Raw genomic sequence first — 7,586 nt, 5'->3', positions numbered from 1 at the left:
TGTGTGCGTGCGTGCGTGCCTGCGTGTGTGTGTGTGTGTGGGTGGGTGTGGGGGGGGGGGGGGGGTGGATGTGACGCCGACCCCAGCGAACGCCCTGACCCTGAGCAGATGGCGAGGCAAGGGTCTCTCCGCTGAGCCAGAATTAATAGCGTGTGCCATGTCACATTGTCTGAGAGGGGCCTGCTGAAAGCCCCCCCGCTCACCCCCCCCCCCCCCCCCCCCACACGTCACCCCCCCGACTCCCACTTATATCCTGATTTTGCACTCTTCGTCTCTCTCTTACCCAACTTTCTTCAGCAGCTCCTTTACCATTTCTTCCTGCTTTTCTATCTCTTTCTCTTCTTCCGGCACTTTTTACCTCCCATACATCACATCACTTGTCCACCCCCCCCCCCCTCCTCTGATCCCCAAAGATCTCCTCCAGTTTACTCCTTCATTCACTCATTCATTTATTCACGTGTGCCTCATTCATCCTTCTTTTTAATAGACACTCATTCACAGGTTTGCCCACTCGCCGAGGCTTTATCGGAGGACAATTAAGGCACCTGCGTTTCTAAAGCTCCCCTGCTGAAAGCCCGCCACCCCATTTCCTCACCCGTCTGTTCACACTACTACTACTCTTCACTCGCTCACTCACTCATGTACAGAGTTGCTGGCTCAGCCCAATCACTGCATGGGTGTCACTCAGTCACGCTACCATAAATGCAGATAAATCTGAAAACACGCCTTTTTTTCCCCCTCATTGGTCTTCCATTTGTAGGACCACAGGGACCTTTAAAAATTGCTCCCAAAAGTGGATACATTTGAAAATCCTGGTCTCACATTGCAGTATGGATGATTTATCATTGAAATGTGATGCATTTTTGAGAACCTTTTCTCTGGTGCACATGTTTGTGAGACATTTCTCTCAAAGTCGATGAAAAGCCACTTGGCGGAAAGTGGTTCAAAAGTGCAGGTGCAGACTCGAGTGGCCTGCGCATAGCCAAAAAATATGATTTCCAAATTCATTTGAATAATTTTGAATGAAATGAACGCAAATCTCAACTTTTTCCATTTAAACCCAGAGAATAGATTGAACTTTAGCTGCTTTTGTTAGGATATGGGCTTCTCAAAATGTTTTATCCTATCTTGTTCTCATATCAAAACTAATTCAAGCCAACCTTTTATCAGCATGAGAAGTCTGCCAAGTTACCATGGCAACAGTGGTGCAAACTTCTGTTTTCGAGGTCAAATTGCATGCTAGTTTAGTTGAATAAACATAGGAAATAGGAAAGACATCCTCATAAATAATATTAAAGTTAATATCTTCAGTTAAAAGAGAAGATGGAAAAAAGGGTAACATAGGAACAAAACATTGTCAATGAGCAATATAGTTTATATGTTCCCTGAGTGTCATCCAAACTTCTAAATAAAAATTTAAGAAATAACAAGACTGAGAGTCTACAGTCATGCTATCGGCTCTTTGAGGCTTGAGCCAAATGCTAAAGTCAGAATGATGCTGATATTTAGCGAGTGTAATGTTTATCATCTTAATTTAGTTTTTTTTTTAATGTTTTGGTCATAAATGATATTATTTGTCACATTTTCCCCTGATGATGGCCCTACATGCCTCCTGGGTGAACATGAATTCCTGTCCCACATTTCATGGCAATCATTGTTAAGATATTTCAGTCTGGGCCATAATGTTCTGTGGATGTCCACTATCTAGTCTGTGGGTGTGGGTCCATCGCAAATATTTGCAGGGCCTCCCTCCATCCCTCCCGGAGCGGCACAGTGGCTGCCAAGAATGGATAAGAGGGTCAGGGGTAGTTGCCCCCCCCCCCTCCTAATCACCAGTCCTTTTCCTGCCCCCCCGGTCCAACCCCCGCCTCCTTTCTCTCTATCGGCCTCCAGACAGACAGCCTGGGAGATGGAGGAGGGGAGGAGGACGCCGAGGGTCACGGCCTCATCGCTGCAGTCACTTTGCCAAAGAGTGTGAGTGGCCGTGCGTGTGTGTGTGGACCTTTCACGCAATCACCTCTTCCCCTTTTTGTGTCACGAAGAGTTAGGCCTATTTTTGCAATGGAAATTATTGCCAGTGTGAAAAATATGTATGTATGCGTGTGAGGACAGCGAGAGAGTGTGTGTGGGTGTTGAAAAGGCAAAAGTCAAGGTATTAGAGGTTCACTGAAGGCTTGTTCCCTCCAAAGCCCCGACAGCCAAAAATGCTGCGGTTGACAAAATGAAACTGTCCATGATTCTACACACTATCGACTAAACTTCTACAATAGCAGCTCTAAGTTTTGGGGAAAAAAGTATGTAAATATACAATACATCATGTTTTACAAGTTCACAGGTGCATGTGTTGCATTAAAAAATGAGAAGAAACACAATTTATTAGTTTTATAATTCAAGACTCAAGGATTCAAGGCTGTTATTGTCATTTGTACATACAGTGTAGTTATGACAATGCAATTCTTAGGTCACAGGCTCCTCCAACAGTGCAACACAATAAAACAGATATTAGTGCAAGTAAATAAAATAAAATATAATATAATATAAATTGTGCAGAATAGTCTATAGTAAGAATATTGATATATATAAGTTGCAACCAGATCAAGTTCATGTATTTAACATTAACATTCTTATGGCCATTCATATTTATAATTTCACTGGGACAATTCATCAAAAAATGTGTAGAAACACAAAATATGTATTAGGGTTATGCTTGAGTTGACTGAAGTACTTGGTACCCACTAATAACTGTCCATCAATCTTTTTGTCAAGATATAATACAGCCTGCCACTCGATCTTGTTAAAAAAAACATTAACGTTCTGTATTGTAACATTATCCGGTTGCTTCTGCTACGAGCCTTCCCCAAGCTTTGGCTTCAGAAGTCTTAACTGACAAGGGCGGCAGGCCAAGCTAAACGAGTTATGTTCTTAGTTTACTGGATGTGAATATCCCAGGAGGGTTTTCACAAAGTGGAGGGCTTTACTTTTGTTGGATGGTTCCATTGTTATGACATTTTGACCCTTTTACTGATTAGTCTCTTAAGGGTTTGAATTTTGGAGGAGTTGTAGCTGTGTTTTTTTTTGTTTTGTTTCTGGGACAAAACCTCCCTCTCTGAAAACACTGGCTCCCGTCCTAGCCGACCGCGATACCGAATCTTTGGGCTCAGAAGATGATGTTTCAACCACATCCTGACAACAAACAAAATAACTTGTGTTGAGGTTAGAGGATTCTTGCAGCCTTTACTCCTCATGACTTCCATAAATCAGGCTCTGGATTCGAGCTAACACAAAAGGGGTCAAACGGGAGATTTTGTTTGGGGCTGTATGCATCGACTCAGATTTTCCGAGGTGGAACGTAGATGTCAGCCACAGTAACGGGAATCCAATGTAGCGCTACAGAAGTGAAAGTGACTGCATGCATCGCAGCTGAGTTACCAAAGGAAGCACTGTTGGAGTGAAAATACATAGAGAAATCCTATCAGATTCTCCTTTGCATATTCTATGAATAATTTACTGTTCATCACTCTCACTCTGATTTAATTATAGCTTTTAACACATTTATTTACAGCACACTGACGTATGAAATGATGAATTTTGATAATTTCCGCTTCATGTCTCATGCTGAGTCATCCAGGGAGGGTTCGATGAGTAAACATGTGTTACAATACCTTGCCAAAAAAAAGACGAGTCATGTTTTTTAGTCCCTGTGCTCTTTAGTTGACAGAGCACTTGAGTGAATCAGATTTATGCTTAATATGCTGCTTAAGGGATACTTAGTGGTAGCTGTTGAGGAATTGGAGAGCATTACGTATTTGCTTCACTCACTAACGTTCTCCTTTCTTGACTTTGAATCCCTAAAAGAGCAACTGAACCTCTAGAATTTTAGTTTTTAAGACAGTGTTTTAAAAAACTGGCCTAAGATGGTCAAACTAATATCAAAAGCAGGTTCAGAGCTAGAGACATGGTTAGCCTAGCTTAGCATAAAGACTAGCAGCAGGTGGAACGGCTAGCCTCAATATCTCAATTTTAAAAAAAGGATACCCAACGCAACTCCCACTAAAACAATAAACTTGTTTATACACTTTTGTTTGCGCATGTTTATTATGAAAGCAGATTTTTTTTTTTGCTTTGGACAGAGCATGGCTAAGGTAACTGACTGTTTGGTGGTTAGCTAACAATAGCAAAGCATAATAAATGGGGGAAGAATTAGCCATATTTCCGTCGAAAGGTCCCCAGATTGAACAAACAAGTTTTTTGTTTGTCATCATTGGAGGGGCTGGAAGAAGGATTTATTTTTCCAGCCCACATTTGGATAGAACCAGGCTAGCTGTTTCTTCCTGCTTCCTGTCCAAGCTAAGCTTACTGGCTGCTAGCTGTCCCTTCATATTTACCAAGTTTGGTATTAATCTACTTATCTAACGCTTGCCAAGAAAGCAAATAGGCGTATTTCTCAAAATGTCAAACCTTTAAAGTGCAGGGTTGTATTCAATCTTCTATTTTTACTCTTGATGAAAGGGGTATTATTTAAAGAATAAATCATAAAACATCCTCCTTATGTATTTTCAGGGCTTCCATTGAATTCTGTAGATATGATTTCTCTCCAGTGAAATGTCACAATGCAATGTGTTTCATATACAGCAAGTCAAAAAATATGATTTGATGGCCAAAAATGTGGGATTTCACTTCATTTAGGCCTACTGACCAACTTCACTTCCAAAAAAATTCCCATCTTACAATTTCAGACTTGATTTTTTTCTTTCCATAACATAATGCGTTCAACACATTTTCAGAGCTTGTGATCAACTCTGCTTTTTTAATCAAAGTGCAATACCCTGAGGCTGATTTAAAAAGATGGCGACAAGAAACAGAGCCAAGTCATCCCAGACCGGTACTCATATAACTTTTTATGAAGAGGCCTCCCCCTTGTGAAAACTAGAATGAAATCTGACGTGAACAATCCTCACCAGGAGAATTGGAAAAGTACGATAGTTTCAGAGCTGACATCTTCCTCAGGTTACGGAGGAAAAACTCAGTTTTTTGCTTTTTGTATCTATGTGCTTCTGTTGATAACCATCGCGCTAACTGATTTATGGGTCCTTGTTATTGTGCCATGCTTGGGAAATCATACAATAAAGCTCTATTACAACAGTATGAAAGGCTTTAAAATAGACAGGCAATTATCATCATGAAGGAGCTGAACTGATTTGATTATAAAGGCTTTCATTAAAGCCATCAACTCTCTGATCCTTAACGTACTCTCGGGCAGGGGTTCCCAAACTTTTCAGCCCGCGACCCCCAAAATAACAGTGCCAGAGACTGGCGACCCCCTTTTTTTTCAGAAAAAAAAAAGAAAAAGTTTGAGAAACACTGCGCTAGTGGATTGTCAAAGAAAAAAATGTCTATGCAAACGTTATCATTAATAATATATATATTTTTTTAATTATAATAAAAATTAATCAATGTTTTTTATAATTTTTTTTTTTTAAATTTTCCATTTTTGTTTGGTAACCATCTCGCGACCCCCACTTTGGGAACCCCTGCTCTAGGGGACTTTACAAAGAAGCCATGAGTCAATCATATCACTTGCTTTTTGACATTGACACTATGTCAGAGCTGCCAAAAAAATCACACTTCTGCCGCTCTCACCCCGTTGACGTGTGGCAGCTTGAACTCACCGTGAACCGTATGGGTCCAGGAAACGTTTCTTTCCTCATGCCTCCGATTCTCCTCTATTTCAAAAGAATAGGCTTGCAAAACAGGCACGTTAGCTCCCTTGACAGTCTGCTAACTTATCACCCTGTCATTTTTCTCTCTCTGATGTCTTCAGGACTTAATTGTAATGGTGGTCATGTGATGAAAAGAGGGCAATCGGAGAGTAAAGGCGTGCCCACCTCGGAAGCATCGTCCTCCCTAGCTGTCTGCCCTCGTCCACCCCTGGGTTTTCCCGTGTGGCTGGAGAGCAAGACAGATGGACATATTGGACGGATGGACAGACAGGGACGCCCTTCCCTCTGCTGTGAACTCAGACTCACACGAGCCAGACTCCATACATTCATCTTGTGATGTTCACAGAGGGAATGTGATATCATGGAGTTGCTCTTTGGCATGAAAGGTTTGTTTTTGAGTCGCATGAGGTGTCAAATTCTGGTTTCCTGCCATGTCCACGTTATCGTCTTGTCTGTCTAACATTTGACCCAGTGTCTTGAGACCCACCTATCTCTGTCTATCACTGGTTCTCACTCTGACTGTGCGTCTGCTCATTTCAGGAAGTGTCATCACCCTCCGGCTCTATCAATTGACTTTGAGTCAAAGAGCTGCTTATCAAGAAACAGTATTTCCTTAATTAGTTTGCTTTCTCCTCTCTTCTCTTTTCACTTCTCAAAACTGCAGATAAAAATATTGTCTCCCCTTTCAATTTTGAACAATAAGGGCTTAGCAGGATTTTAAAAAAAATGCCCGGACTACAGAACAGAATTTGTTAATTTCCTCCTCATGTAGTTTCAGCTTAGTCCTCTAGAGAAAAAGAATCACGAGGATTTACTTTGAATCTGTACGATCACTAAGTGTCTTAATTCTGTGACCTTTTTACAAACAAATAGCAGTGTTGTATCACAAATAATACATTTCACAGATGGACAGTATGTAGGCCAAATCTATGTAAAATAAAACAGATGGGTAACTCTTCTGGTAAGAGCAGTTTCCACATGGGGACAAGACTCTATCTCAATCACCCTTTCCATCTGATCCACGAGCTTAAGCAGTCAAGTGAGTGGATTTATAGACCTGAGGCTTATGGCTTAGTCATGATTGCTTGAATTGGCTGCGTCTCAATTAAAATAAAGTGTTTTTACTCCTAATGAGAGAACGGGACATTTGGGGAAGATTGAGACAGATGTAGAAGCTCACTCCATGGTCATTGATTGGAAAAATAACATGGAGAACTGGTGCTTTTTGTCATGCCAGTGAATACTTTTTCAGAAAGAATTTAAAAAGTCATGTTTCCAGATGAAATAAACTGGAAAAGGGCAAAGATTGCCTCCAGGAAACCTAAATCATATGTATGAGTGGTCTTTAAACCGTGTATATGTTTTACCACAGTCAAAAAGGCCAAATCCTGAATACATCTTAATTTGAACGTTAACATATCCTCAAAAGAAACAGGCCTCTTCTCTATTTCAATCCAAATTCTCTGTAAAGTACTTTCACTTGTGCAGCCTTTTTTTCTTTTACTGTGTTCAGCTGTAAAACATTTGAGGAAACTTTATGCTTCCCCATTCAACTCAGAGTGTAACTGGAGGTTCTCCGCCGACTATAAAAAAGAGAAGGAAAGGAAAAATGGTTGAGGGCAGGATGAGGTCCTCGTCTCTGTGTCTTCATAGTGCGGGCCGCGGCCAGGCACACTCTCATGCAAAACCTCATCCGCACAACTCTTTTCTCTCCATTTTTTCTCCCCATTTCTTTCTGGCACACCAGTGAAGCTCCGTAAAAATGAATTATGTATCTGAAAATATGAAATGTGTACATTGAACACTGGAGAAGATCGTACCTGATATTTTATACCGACAGATATGGCAGTCTGTAGGTGGATAGTT

Source organism: Notothenia rossii, assembly GCF_949606895.1.
Source record: "Notothenia rossii genome assembly, chromosome: 3".
In the NCBI taxonomy this organism is placed as follows: Eukaryota; Metazoa; Chordata; class Actinopteri; order Perciformes; family Nototheniidae; genus Notothenia; species Notothenia rossii.
Note: the sequence above shows the minus strand (reverse complement) of the source record.